Source organism: Mesitornis unicolor, unplaced genomic scaffold, assembly GCF_000695765.1.
Source record: "Mesitornis unicolor isolate BGI_N332 unplaced genomic scaffold, ASM69576v1 scaffold10291, whole genome shotgun sequence".
Taxonomy (NCBI): Eukaryota; Metazoa; Chordata; class Aves; order Mesitornithiformes; family Mesitornithidae; genus Mesitornis; species Mesitornis unicolor.
The window spans coordinates 2,099-17,078 of NW_010164466.1; positions in this window are offsets into that span (position 1 = coordinate 2,099).

Consider the following 14,980-nt stretch of genomic DNA (forward strand, 5'->3'; position numbering starts at 1 on the left):
CAGGGTTTGAGCAGTGGCCGCAGTAGCCAGGGTTCAGTGGGAAACACCTCGTAAGAGCTGCTGCAGAAAGAAGGAGTGTTGTGGTGTGTAAAAGGTGCCTGTGCATCTCCTGAGTGACTTGTGTTGGTGCAGGCCAGACCTTTTGGTTAGGTTTGGGTCGGGTTTTTTTCTCTAATGAAAACAGGACAGCAAATCATTATGAATGTGGCACGCACTGTCACTGCAAAGCAATCTGCACTGCTTTAAGCTCGACTAATTGGGATGGAAAGGCAGACCTGAAGCTGGAGTTTGGGGAATGGCTGCAAGCATTGCTGCTGTTCCTGTCCTGCTGGCACACATCACTGGCAGCAAGGCCATTTGTGTCCTGATGAAGATAAGGAGCACACAGGTGGACAGCTGAGCACAGGACCTGAGCCCATGCGGACAGCCCTGCTCTGTGTACCCTGCACCCACCTGGTCCTGCAGAACCGCCCCAACCGACCGGCTGATGGCTGGAGGGGCTGCCCGCGTCTTCGGGCCTGCTTGGCTGCTTTTCTGATCCTCGGCTGCGTCTCCTAAGGCCCGTGATGTGTCTGGGTGTGCTGGATAACTTTCCATGTTGTTTTCATCCAAGCAGAGTACTCACTTGTTCTGTCTGGGGAAGGTTTGCTGAGGCGGGGAGGAGGTGGGTGAGGACAGCCGAAAGCTGCCTCTGGTGACCTCCAGAAGCTTTTGCTTGCAGGGACGAGAATCGCAGCTTCGTGCCAGCTGAAACCTCTGCAGCTGGCGCCCGCGTTCAGACCCTGGCTGCTTTCCTTCCCTCTCAGCCCGCAGCACCTTGCTGGCTTTCCTTTGCAGGCAGAGGAGACGCACGTGCCTCGCAGGAAGGGGGAAGGACTCCTGCAGCTTCACTGGAGATTGATTTGTTATCCTTTAATAATGAAATCCCCAACACTCTCATTAAAAGGAAAGGCTTTAGGAGAAAGCTCTTCGCAGGGGTGTCATTGCTCTCCCAGCTGCTTCAAGGCAGGGGATGGATGTCACCTCCTCACGGGCCAGGAGGTGACACCAGCACAGAGCCCCCTGCCCTCGCCCCCGCTGTCTGACCCCCCGCCTGCCCTCCCTCCCCAGCACCCACAGTGAAGGGTGAGTGTGGAGCCTTCAGTTGGGGTGGTGCAAGGAAACTTGTGTGGCTCTCTTGAACTTTCTAGGCCTTCTCATCGCATCCCCCTCTTACAGGCAGATGAAGGCAGCATCACTTTGGGAAACTTAGGGAAATCTGCTCTTAGTGTTTCAGTGTTTTTAAACAAGGTGTCTTTCTAACAGAGGTTTAAAAAAAAGTTAGGCGTACTTTTAATATACGTGAGTTTTTCTCCTGTTGTTGCAGTTTTAAAATAAAGTGGTTACAAAAGGGAAAAAAGTTACTGGTTTTCTCCAAAATGTCTCCATGGTCACCTCTTACAGATCGTTCTCCCCCATTTTAGTTTGCACAGCATTTTACAAAGTTCTTACCAAGCACTGGAAACTGGAGACCAGTCAACTTCTTGTTTAATGGCTCTTAAAAATCATTTAAACTCTGCCTTTAGTTTAGTGGCGAAAAGAAAACTTGGAGTTATTACTTTATGTGAGAGTCACTGGTTCGTTCTGCAAGGAATAATTAAAATGAAGATTCTTCTCCCCCCAGGTAGAGGGGTCTTCTGGTTATGAAGGACTTGTGATCAGAGTGTTGTAACTGAGACGTGGTGGGGTTTGTGGACCTGAGTCAACATCACGGCTAATCTGATCTTCTGATGGGTATTGTGATTAATTCGTTATTAAAGAGAAAGAAAGGAGTCTGCTGTAAAGCCTTTGAAGGTGTGCAAGCTGAAACTCGCTTTCTGCATCCCGGCTGAACGGGAGGATTTTGACTGTGTTTACTGCTGGTGCAGCCATGGGGTGGTAACTGTGGGCTGTGAATAAAAGCCCCTTAGCTATGGGATCTGCAAAGCAGCTGGTTCGCAGATGCGGTGCAGGCTGTATAATTAGCCACCTTTACTGTTTGCTGGGCTCTTCAACAGCGTTCAGAGCATGGGTCCTGCTCCTATGCAGCGAGGTGCGTCTCGGAGCAAGAAGTGCGAAGGCTGTGGTGGGATGCGGTGTCTGGGGAGTGTCTGTGCCGGCTGCGGCGGGACAAACCGCAGCGATTGCGGCTCTGCGTGGCATTGGTCCAGTCCCATAGATGTCCAAATCACAGCTGGAGCCAGCCCCAGAAGCAGCAGGAGGGGGATGTCCTGCAAGAAGATGGAGGGGCTGAAGGCATGGAGATGGGAGCAGCCTTTCCGGTGCCAGGCAGGGTGAGGAGCAGCAGAGATGTGGGGAGCGAGGGAGGAGCTGGGCTGTGCAGTGCCAGACGTTGCCTTTTCCCGAAGGAGGCTCAGCTGTGAGGAAACAGGGGAGGAGTGCTAGGAAAATCCTCGATTTCTGTTTGTGTGGGTGCAAAAAGCTTTTCCTCACCTTAACAAAACCTTGTTACGGCAACCGAGTGGTGCAGGGAGCCCTAGGCTGTCACCTGTGCTACGTTGTGACAGGTTTTTCTATAAATGTACTCAAAAGCACTTGCATTACACGTGTTCAAATAGAAAGCATCACATCCGTATCTTAATTTCCTTTACATCGCTTGGGTTTAGGGCAGCTGTGGGTGCCCCCTCCCTGGCAGTGCCCAAGGCCAGGTTGGATGGGGCTTGGAGCAGCCTGGGCTGGTGGAGGTGTCCCTGCCCATGGGGGTTGGACTGGGGGGGTTGAGGTCCCTTCAACCCAAACCATGCTGTGGTTCTATGAAATGAGTTTACTTACACCATCTCTGCTAGAAATACAGTGCAAACAGGAGACTTTCCAGTTTGTTGTGGGTTTCTGTCCTCATCCTGCCAAGAAATGCATCCTGAGCACACTGAAGGAAATCTTTTCAATTCCAAACTGTGTTCTTCGCTGTCTTGCACCAGCAGAATTTTCTGTTCTCGTTCAACACGTGAATCGAGTGTTCGTGTGTTTGTTATCATGAAGGCAGATCTGGCTGGTGAGGTCCAGTGAACTCATTGCTGTTCCCGTCAGCTGGTTCCCGTGGAGCGTGGCTCAGGGAGGCTTTCTCGTGGTCGGGACGTGGTGTGTGTGCGGCTGTGCTGTCCACAGCTCCCCATTGCCATTCATGTACCCCTGGAAACTTCTGGCTGCTGGGACAGGGTAAGCACTGGGACAGATTCCCAGGTATTTCGTCATGGATCAATTTGTGCGTACAATGCTGGTACTGATGTATGTTACCCAATATGCTGAAATTCAATACAACATCTCCACTTAGAATTAATCCTTTCACTTTGTAGTGGCAGGTTCTGTAGTAATTCTGGTTTAAAATAATAATAAAAAAAAGTTCGCTGATCTCTGGAACCATTTCAGACAAATGATAACTCATTGACTCCCATGTCAGTGTGGCATGGACACTTAAAAATGATGCTTTTCCCACCTTTCACACAAATATAAACCCAAGACGCTGTACGTAATGCAGTTGATTTCAAGGGCTGCTGGACAAGCGTGGGGCTGGAGTGTTAACTGGAGAGATTCTGTGTACGGATGTGTTGTGTGACTGTGCACTGCTTGTCTTGTGCAGGTTGTTACCCGGGTCTTGCATAGGAACTAAGGATAAGTGGATTGATGGATCTTAAAAAGAGTTCATAGTTGTGCGGTGTTTTTATTTAAAACAAAATTGCCAGGTTTTGCTACTGAGAAATAACACAACAGTATCAGAAATGACAGGAGATTTCATTTGTACTGATATGGTACCTGAACTCCAAATTGAGCTGCCCTGTCATGGAGTTGAGTAAATCCGTGCTTCTATGGACTTGCAGACTGGCAGCATTTGAGCAGAGATGAAACAAGTGAGGAGGACACCAAGAAGGTGCTTTTTTATATTGCGTACCCCCATCAGGGTGCTTGCCGTCCCGGAACAGTGTGGGGTTGTTGGTCTGTATCATTTGATGCAGCTTTAACCGAAGATCGGTAGCAGAACTCGCCATCTGTTGCAGCTCCGTGTCCCTCCCATCGCTCTGTCCTCGTCGCTGCTGCAGTGACAGTGACCAGTGCTGTGCTGTGGCTGCAAGGGAAGATGCTGGTGTGTGGATGATGGGTACAAGACATCGCTTGTTTCTGGGACCGTGTTTGTATTTCAGACAAGAGGTGAAAAACCACTGAACCCCAACATTTCGGATTGGCTCATAGGTCTGAGATGTGTCCATTTTCTCCATGCTGTTTGCACTGTCCAGCAGGAAAGCAAATGACCAAGTTTTCTTTATTTTGCCATTGTACCTTAGCGTGTGTCACAGCAACAGCATGCACTGAGCTTTGTGAGATTTCACTGCAATTAAAGACATTTTTCCAGAAGATCCTTCTTAAAATCGTTGTTCACAGAATGTCAGGAGTTGGAAGGGACCTGGAAAGCTCCCCCAGTGCAACCCCTGCCACAGCAGGAGCACCAGAGCAGTCACACAGGAACACGGCCAGGGCTTTGGGTGTCTCCACACAAGGAGACTCCACAACCTCTCTGGGCAGCCTGGGCCATGCTCCATAACCCTCACACTCACAAAGTTTGGCCTCATCTTCAGCTTGAACCTCCTGTGCTCCAGCTTGGGACCACTGCCCCTTGTCCTGGCATTGGCCATCCCAGAGCAGAGCCTGGCTCCTTCGTCCTGATACTGCCCTTTCCCAATGGATCCCCAGGAATGAGGGCACCCCTCAGGCTCCTCTGCTCCAAGCTCAAGAGCCCCAGCTCCCTCAGCTGCTCCTCAGCAGGAGATGCTCCACTCCGTCAATCCGTGTTTAGGAAGCTTTACGGAGTGCACAGACTGACACAGACTTGCTGTGGTTCAAAGCTGACATTTTGGGGCAGGTTCTGGGGTCCTGGCAGAGGTCACTGCCCGTTGTGGGATGTGGTTTTGTTCAGGCCGATGGGATGGGTCTGCCAGTACTGAGAGAAGGTTTAATGCTCCTGGGGAACACAGAGGTTGTTTTTAAGCAACAAAAATTCACCAGGTCATGTACTGACACTGAAATGAAAAAACAGAAAACCAGAACCAGCAAATAAACCCAAAGCGAGCAACAAAAAAGCCCACCCCAAAGCAACACAGTAGCTTTAAATATTTGAATTAGCGAGGCAGGCTGAGTACAGGAGTTAGATTTATTACTTTGGCCGACCCTGGGTGCTTGGGAAGGAGCAGGGAGATCGCCATCCTTCGGTTGCTCCTGCGCTATTCAAGGCTGAAAATTTACTCACGTGGTGTAGGAAGATAACACCTTTGATTCAACTTAATATATTTATTGGTAGTCGTAATGGCTGGATTTTTTATCTGTTTTACTGTAGTGAAGAAGATACCTTAAATCACAACTTGTGTGCTTTTAGGAAGCAAGTAGCTCATCGGGTTTAGAAAGCCTTGCTTTATTGGAATTTGAGTTCATTGTATTATCTTATATTGTGTTATTAAATTGCCTTGTATTACTATTATGTGGATTTATTCCATAATACAAATATTTATTAATGTATTTCAGAAGGACTGAAATTTGAGCTGTAAAAGGAAAGATACAATTATGCTTTTGTCTTAGATAGCAAAGACAATTCAAGTTATTGCCATTTTTCCGGAGTTTACCTTTGTTTTCCCTTCATCTCACAGCATCCCAGGCATTGCATTACAGCAGAACAAAAATATTTCACTCTGGTAACACTCCAGGTAATTTTTGTTGTCGAAAATGGGAAATAAAGCTATATGCAGACTGCGAGATGATGTTTTCCCCTGGTCACACTGTAGAAGGATGTCACCATGTGAAAACTGACGATGGCACCTCCTCCTGTCGCGTGTTGTCACCAGAGTAGCGGCTCAGACACCTCATCTTGCAGCCCAGCTGGTGTAGATCTACCTGCTTTATCACCGAATTCCTGTAATTCGGCTCCATCCGGTACTTCCAGTGTGGAAGCTGTTTTGTGTGCATTCAGCTTGTTTCCTCGTGGTGGCCAGCACAGATACCCAGGATCACAGCCCTGTGGGTTTCCCGATCCTGTTTAATCCAGGAGGTGCTGCAGCAGCCCCTGGTCAGTCAGGATTGGGGTGCTGGACGCACCCTGCTCTGATGCTGTGTCCCTTTCTGAATTTCTTATGGGTTGCTGCATTTACTGCATGCATTGGGTTCTTGCACTTCTTCAGTCTCTGTTTGAAATGGGACAGTCCTGGCTGAAGACAGTGGTTGTAACCGAGGAGATGCTGTTTTTTGAAATACAATGATTCCTATTTTTAATGCATGTAATGCTCTCATACAGTGAGTAAGTGAGCAGCTATCTTCACAGTGGTACCCATGGCTTAGTTTGGCTTTTATTGATGGACAGCCTTGTGTGGTCCAATATTTAGACTTCTTACAGGTGTATTTTTTTGATCCGGATGTGAAGCAGTTTGGTGTGATGTTGCCTCATGATGGAATGTGTTAAATTTGTAAAACTTAGAACTTCATAGGTGAGCAAATACAAACTGCGCCTTTTTGGTTTGAAGTGCCCTTCAGCTTTCCACCAAGCTGTTCCTCAAAGGTAGAGCTGGTGTTCGTACAGTCCTGTCCTCTACCCTGGGGGTGGATGAAGCAACATTGAATGACTTGGTGCTCATTTCTGATTTGCCTATTTTATTTCTCAGTGTGTCTTAGGAGGTGCAGTGACTGCGCCTCTCACCTGGCCAATGTCAAGGTCATTTCTTCATCGGGATGAAGGAATATGTGGCCGTCAAACTTTGTTGCAGGTTTGTCTGTTATCTTCAAGTAGAAGATTTGGTGATTTACGTGCATGGATTTACGTGGATAGGGGACGTTGCCATCTCCCCCAAGTAAGTTATCATTTGTCATGACACAACTACAACCGTGTCGATTTTCTCCTGTGCTACTCGCTTGGGTTGATTGAGCAGCAGTGGCCATGACCACCTCAGCTGGCTGTGAACTGAACAGACGGGACCAGATCCCCAGTTAATCCCAGGGGAACTTAAACCAAAATGTGAAGTCTTGCCCTACACCTGGCAGACGGAGGTGCAGTGGCCTGAACTAATTGTTTTCAAATGCCAATTTGTACCTTTTAACGTGGTAGAGCCTGAACACGTGGTTCTAAAAGTCCTGCGTATGTCCAGATGTACTTGCGTTGTTGGAGTGCTGCGGGTGGATGCTAAATGTAGTAATAGCTTTGATTATCAGTGAGTTCAGCTACTGCACAAAGATAGTCGTGTGTATTTTATTCAAGAGCCCTAATCGAAGTGAAAGCAAGCAAATCACCTTGATTTGACCTTAACGTTCTCCAGCTGCGAAGCAGTGCAGGATGTGAATCAGAGCGATGCTGACTGTAAACACATCCCGGAGGAGCTGCCTGCTTTCTGCTGGTTCAACTGCGGCCAAAGTAGTTTGACTTCTCTTATGGTAGGTAGGATTTTATTTGTATATCAACCTGCTCTTTTGCTGCTAGAGGAGATAAATTGGATATACCAATATGATAGGAGTCCACTCTAAGGATCCTAGTAGTACAATTAGAACAGTGAGGAAAATAGCCATCCGGAATTCTGCTCTGAAGTAATATATTCAGTATCTTTTTTACACTTTTCAAAGATGTTCATTACACTGAGAATTTTCCTAATTTATAATTATAGAGATACATTTCTCTGTTGTAATTTAAGATCAGTTTAGTCTTCTCAGCTGTCTCCTCATCCTCATTTTTCCCCCCAAGTATTCACAGAAAACAGTATCTCCTCAGTCTCTGCTTTGCAAGGTTTTCTGCCTGTCAAAAAGGAGGGTTTGGTCCCTTTATCATCATGACAGCTTTTGAATTCAGCCAGACCAGCACAACCTGCTGCAAATGTGAGAAGCGAGGCCTGTGCCAGACGCTGGGTTAACTTTTATTCCATTACAGTGGAAGCAACGCTTCAGATTCTCTGCAGGAAATGTATTTTTGTTTTATTCTGCAGTGGCGTGTGCCATCGCTGTGGCCATCTCACAGGAACAGCTGGCGAGTCCGTGTTCTCCTCTCCAGTCCCTTCTCTGTGGTGACCTTGTTGTCCGTTACAGAAACTTCCATTGGTCACCATCTGTGGCTTGGCTGCAGAACAGCAGCAAGATTAATTACTTGCGGTCTTCCATAATAATGTGTCTGCTTAGTGCCCCGAGCCCTTCTTGCCTACCAGAGCCCCGCAGATCTGGAAGACGTGAAAGCCAGTTCTGACAATGTCAAACATGACCAATCACGAGGGAATTCGTAGTGAAGAAACTTCTGTCCAGATGGAGCTTCTCACTGCGGCTCCTTTTTTTGTCCTCCTTCCCATAAACAGGTTGAACCATAATCATCACCATTTGAAGATAGAGATCATGCATAGCTTATTCTGTCTTAGGTACCGGATAGGGCTTTACCTGGCCATATTTTCTCTACAGACAAATGTTTTTGTTACTCTTGGAATTTCTTTGCTGCTTTAGCGAGTCTTGTTTGGCTTGACTTTAACTTTCACATATTCCATTATTATTGGACTTGGAAAACAACAGTTGTCAAAATTCACGGGCGTGTAGATTTCTGCTCTCCCCTTAGGGTGCTCTACGTTTTCACTTGTATCTCTTTTAAAGCAGGTCTGCTTCCCCGATAAGCCATTCCGTGTTGGCTGAGCTGTGCGTTGGGTGCTTCTGTGTGTTGTCCCTTCCACCCTTTGGATGCAGAGGGACCTGTGTGGTGTCACTGGACCAGAGAACTCCACTGAGCTCACCTGGTTCACCTCACCACATTGCTTTCTTCTTCGTAAGATTTGTTCTCAAACTGATTACTTCGGTTACAGGTCTGCCTACTTAAATTATCCTTCCATTTAGAATTTAAATCAGTCCATAACAATGTGGTCCTTAGCTACTTTGACAACTGTTGTGGGTTGGGTTTTTTTCCATTCTGTCTTTTAGGCTTGGGTTTGTTGAGTAAGTGATCCTTTTTGTTGGTTTAATTGCTCTTTCGTCACCATAGCCATGAAATGAATAGCTGTGCCCCACCATTATGATTATGATTATTATTCATGCATCAATCAATGTCTAGAAAAGCCAGGTCTTACAGGACCACGTTTCCAGTGGTATTTGTTTCTAATAGAGCTCCCACCCCAAAGTTTGAGTGGCCACAACTAGCAGCAATCTCCTCTGCTGGTGGAGATTCCCTAGACAGCATTAGTGGTTATGCTGTAAGCGCTGTCCTTTTTCCAATGAAGGAAACACCAACTGCAGCAATGAACAATCTCTAGAGATGACTTCTCTCTGGAGTCAAAAGCTGGAACGTGACTATTCCTCTCTTGAATTTTACCTTGGTCAGTGGGTCCTACAATTCACCCATGGATTAAGTTTATTATAACTAATGGACTGTTTTGTGGTATCTCTAATTTGTTGTGAAGACACTGAATCAATAGCTTATTATGGCAGACTTTTGTTGGAAGTTGGTAGCTTTGAGCATGCTATGCTTGGCATAGGCTCAGGTCTTTCCATCTCTTGCAATTAAGTCATCGGTGAGGTTAGATCGTCAGTTGTGCAGAATTCAGTGTGAAACCTGAAGTTCATTGTGCTGTTCCAGTAACTAAAGTGTTTCACTTTCATGAGGACTTACTTGGGGATGATGAGGTCTAAAGGCTCGGCCCACCCCTGTGAGGTGTTAGTTGGTGACAAGTGTGGAACAAGTAACTGGCCTCGTGTCAGAGCTTTGTCCCATGCCAGTTCTGCTACATTTTCCTTCATTTAAATGATTTATATTTCTAATTCCTGTTGAGGACAGGAGTAGTGATGGTGGTGGCCTTGGCTTTGAAAGGATTTTGACCTGACCTCAGAGGTGAGGGCTGGCTCCCTGACGTTGGCCCAGGCCTGGAGTGCGGCCCACCCAGCATGGTGCAGCGTTGAGCAGAGGCCCCTGTCCTTGCGCGGGCAGGAGAGCCCTGCGAGGGAGCGCAGGTTGTCCTGGGCCGAGTTGTCAATCTCTCCTGGTTCTCTGGTGCCCGCATTTCAGGACACCAGAGGTGTGCTCGCTCAGTGGAGGCTGCCCTGCACCCCACACCAGCCTTGCTCAGGCCCCCATGCCATGGCGCCCATCTGAGGGCAGACACTGCAGCACACCCCGGGCACGCTGCCTTTTAAGGTGACTCTACATGACAAGTTAGGGGACTTCTGGCTTATTCCGTGTGTCTGACAAAATTGTTGGGCATGTCCTTCCTGTGGCTCAGCTGGAGGGGGTTGACAAGCAGCATCTGTAGTAAAACCGGACAAAAACAGGGCAAGGTGGCGTGCAAGCGTGTGTGTTTACCTTGCCGTATTTGGACATGTTGATCTGGAGTCTGCATTAATGGCCTCGCTGAAGTCTATTTTTAAAACATATAAAAAAAGATTTTAACAGTGGTCATCAGAAGGTATGTTGAGAGTTACTTTGGAGTTAGCAGCATGACTGCACAGAAAACAAGTTACAAACTGTATTTGCTATTGTAAAGAAGAAACTTCTTTAAAGATGTTATTTGAAGAAATTATTATATGCAGACTATATAATGCAGGCATTTCTAATTAAGTATTGTGCTATTGTTTGACAGGAGAAGTGGAGTGTTACACACTTCCCTTAAACACGAGAAGTGTAAGGTAGATTTTTGAGCATGTTTTTGCCCCTCCTTTGCTGGGCATGTTAAAATTTGCTCTGGCATTTGCAGCTTTACCTGTCTGGCCATACAGGAACTGAACTAATAGGTGAACTTTAAAAGAAAAGGCAAAAAGGGGTTAAAGCTTCTGTAGAACCTCATCTGTGCCTTTGCTGAAAAGCTGTATTTGAAAATTTTTGGCTTTGAAGTGGTCTCTCTCAAACAGAAAGGCAAAAAATGCAATTAGGTAGATCCGTATCCTGCCAGTGCCTGTAACTTATCAGCTGTCTGTGATACTGAAAAGAAAACTAGCAACTGACTTTGAGCTGAAACTGAAATGTTTGGGTTTCGGATAGCGTAAACGATATGTTTAACAAATCTTTTTGGTTCCTGTGGTACAGGGATAGGATGTTTCTTGTTGATTCCTCCCTGGCAAACAGGCCTGGTCCTGGTGCTCTGCTCTGTCCGGGCAGTGTTTGGCTGCGGGTGCTTTCCTGCCCGGTGCTCAGCTGCTTCCTCTTCCTTGCTGCAAGTGCTCAGAAAGCTCGGTTCAGTATCAGCAATATCTGAAATTGTCTATGCTTTTATGCAGCTTAAGTAAGAGGTTCTAAAAATGGAAAGATGTGCTCTAAATACAATGTCTTTCAGCATTACATGAAATCACAGTGCTGCGAGTTCTAAGTGCATTCTTTGCTGCTGCTGTCATCCATGGGTGTATTTCCTGAGTCGTTACATTGCCGTTTTCCTGGACTTGCACAGTGCAGGCAGGAGCAGGCTTTCTCTGCTTTGAAAGTGGAAATCCCCTGAAACTGTAATTAATTGTTGGGTTTTTTTAAGGCAAAATTGTGTAATTTTTCAGCTACTTCATGTTTTTGAGAGGATTTGCTTTTGATAGCTGTGCTTTAAGCCCCTCATTTGGAGCTTTATGTTAAAGCACAGTTAAAATAATCAAGATTGTGAATTTTCTGGTGGTAGAATTGCTTATTTAAATATACCAGGATTAATTGTCAGGCATAACTATATCATAACTGAGCATTTTTTTTCTATTACCTGTAGTTATTAAACAGTCTGAAAAACTAATTTGTAATTTGGAAGAGGAAGGAGCACCCCAGTGTCCCATTTAGAAGAGACAGTAACACTTAAATAATTAATGTGATTGGTATTGTCTGATACCTGGCAGGAAGATAGCAGTAGCTTTTAAATATTATTTTTTATTATTGTTTAGTCTTTCCTCCAGTGACTTCAATATTCAGCTGTTACTGCTTTTCCCCATGGTTTCTGTTTTGTATCCAAGCACAGACAACTCCTACATAAAATTTGCACAGCTTTGGCTGCTGTCTTCTGCATTTTCAGTTGCTCTAACTTGAAATTGGGTGCATAAACTTGGGTGTGCTTCTTCAGCCCAGCAGACTGGGAAGGTGGTGCATTTCGGTGCAGTGGGAAATGGAGAATAAGCAGGACTGATCAATGAGGTATGGTGGTTTTTCCTTTTCCCCTTCCTTTTCCTTTGTCACAGGAAAGTGAGCTTGGATTCTAGGTGTCCCAGCTTTGTGTGGTTTCCTGCAGAGCTGCTGTTGTGCTGGTTGTCTTCTGTACTGTCCTGGTTTGAGCTAAATAGAATTCATTTTCTATTTAGTGATTTTACTTCTCAGCTCAGTCTCTTCTGAGTGGCTGAACTTGCTGAAAACTAGCAGCGTGTTTTTCCCAGACAGTGTGAACTGATAAACTCAAGGCCAAGTTGTCTCACCATGGGTGCTGTGTCTGCACCTACGGGGGCCATGCAGACCCAAACCTGCCCAGCGAGGTATTGCATCCCACACACACCATACTCAGTGTAAAGCCGAGGGATCCCCAGGGTCTGGACCCTTCCAGCTTGGACCCTTCCTTCCCTCTCCACCCCTGCAATGGCCCAAGGCCCAGCAGACCCTGCTGCTTGGGCTGCCTCTGATCCTGAGCCCTGTGTTCCTGCATCAGCTCCCACTGCTGCTGAGTCTGGACTGGGACTTTTCCAGTGCTCCCAGAGCCTCTGGTGCTGTCATCGTTATTGGGGGAGGATTTTATATTAGTTTTACATACATATTTGTACATGTCTGTATGTATTTCATTATTTTCCTATTTACTTTATTATCCTGTAGTATCAGTATTATTGTTTCATTCAACCTGTTGTTTTCTTTTCCAACCCGTGAAGTCTCTCTCCCTTATTCTCTTTTCTCTTCCCTTCTGGGGAGGAGAGAGGGGTTAACAGAGAGTGTCTGGCCAGGGTTTAATGACCGGCCCAGCCCTAAACCATGACGTGTACTGTGCTTGTTCCTGGTTCAGTGTGGGACTTTGGTGGTCATGGTGGCCCAGGTGAACACTGAGACAGGCAAGGCTGGGCTGTGCCCGTGGAGATCCTGCCACATCTGGGTGTCTCTGGGGCACACAGATGAGCTTCCACGTTCAACCTGAGCTGGACCAGCAGCTTTGGAGCCTGGCGTTTGTTTCCAAATAGATTCCGCTGTAGCGGATGATCTCCAGATGCTGCCCTACCACTCGGTGATCCACACCTTCCCCAGCCATCGTCACACAGCGCTGAGAGCTTTCATTTCTTATCCCCAACCACCGTGTCCAGGCAGCGCCTGTGACACAGCCCCGTTTCAACCCATCTTTCCATGCAAGGCAACTGGTAACTACTGCTTTGATTACAGCCTTGATTAACTGCTTTGATTCCAACTTCCTGATGAGTTCTGCTGGTTACCTCTTCCCCCATGGTATTTTCACCTCTGCTCTGTAGGCTCCGTGTCGGAAGGCCACGTGGCGGTGTCAAAAGCGTTGTGTTCAAGATGGTTTTCTTCTAGGATTCTTGCCATAGAGCAAAACCAGGTAGAGTTGGTGTAATCTGCTCTGGTTTTGGTGTGCTGAATTTTCCCTGCTCAGAAATTAGAATTAGGCTAGAATATGGAGCAGGGGATTGAATGGCAGAAATAAGAATGATGTTGTTGGGACTGGTATTTGAGATTCCTTTGAAAAGTTGGATTTGAGCTTCTAAAATACATTTGAGTCACATTTTCAGTCTTTCATGATCTGAGGCAGGAAAGCTATTGAATTGCGTCTCCCACTGGCAAACTTTGATCCAAATATTGCCATCTCACAGCAAAATTGTGTGCTTGTGGTTTTACAGGAAGAAGTGTTTTGCACTGAGAGAAGAAAATCGCATCTTGGCATCATCGTAGAGCGCTGCATAAAGATGTGGCACTGCCACACTACAGGAAGCCTGTGAATACTGGTCTGAGAGCTGCTTGTTTTAACTGAGCATCGGTAGAAAACCTGGACCGTTAGCCATCATTCAGTGGTGGTTTCCCTTCTCCACCATTTCCATAGTTACTCTGTATTCCTTCAATCCCTCTGAATTTTCCTGTACACTGTAGTGCAGGCCTCTGTTTCAGAGTATGGTTAAAATTACAGACATTATTTCATGTCCCATTGACCTGGCTTTTTCCCTTACGGCACTTCTTAAGACTTACGGTCTTTGTGCCTGGCCAAGCATTTTAACCTCGGCACATCTTAACTTTATACTTGTTTCTGCCATCCACCCCCTGCTATGGGAAGGCGCGTGGTTCACTCCGAGTGGAATAGTTCATTAATTTTGCATTTATCAACGTTAGCTCATCACCTTGCTCTGTGGTTTTCCTCAAGTTGCTCGCTTGTCTTTGATCTCCTCTAATCGTAATGTCACTTGCAAGTTTTGGTGCTTCACGGCTCCTCATGTCTTCATAAAGTGTTAGTGTAATACTACAAGTACTTGAAGTTTTTAAGGGTAAACGAAATCAAATTTACCTCAGAAAAATAATACCCATGATACCTCTTTTTAGGGAGACTGGAGAACTGATTGAAGTGTTGGTAATTTTGGGCTTAAAATGCAGGCAGTTGTTGTCTAATTCATGTGGAGTTTGCTACTACGTGCAGCTTTTTTTAGCTCCTGGCTTGGAGAGCACGAGAGGAGATTGCTCCATTTGCTTAAATACAGGAGTTTGCACATAGAGCGTTCTTATCAGCAGACGGGATTTTGCTGTGCGGTTCTGTTTCAGGGCAAAATGAGGCGTAAACGACAGTTCAGCAATTGATAAAACCTCATTTTAGTAAAACCTTTTGCTAATCCATAGCCATGTTTGTTAGAGAACAGGGGTGATTCCCCAATCTATCTTTGTGGTATGGAGGAATTTGACATTTCTGTAGTAGTCACTTGAGCAGAAGCTGCCACAGGTTGCATCAGAGAACTTTTCCATGTATCCCGAGTGAAAGCAGGGGTTTTAACATCATCGGTTTCTAAATTCTGCAAGGGCGTAGTTGGATTTTTCTCCCTG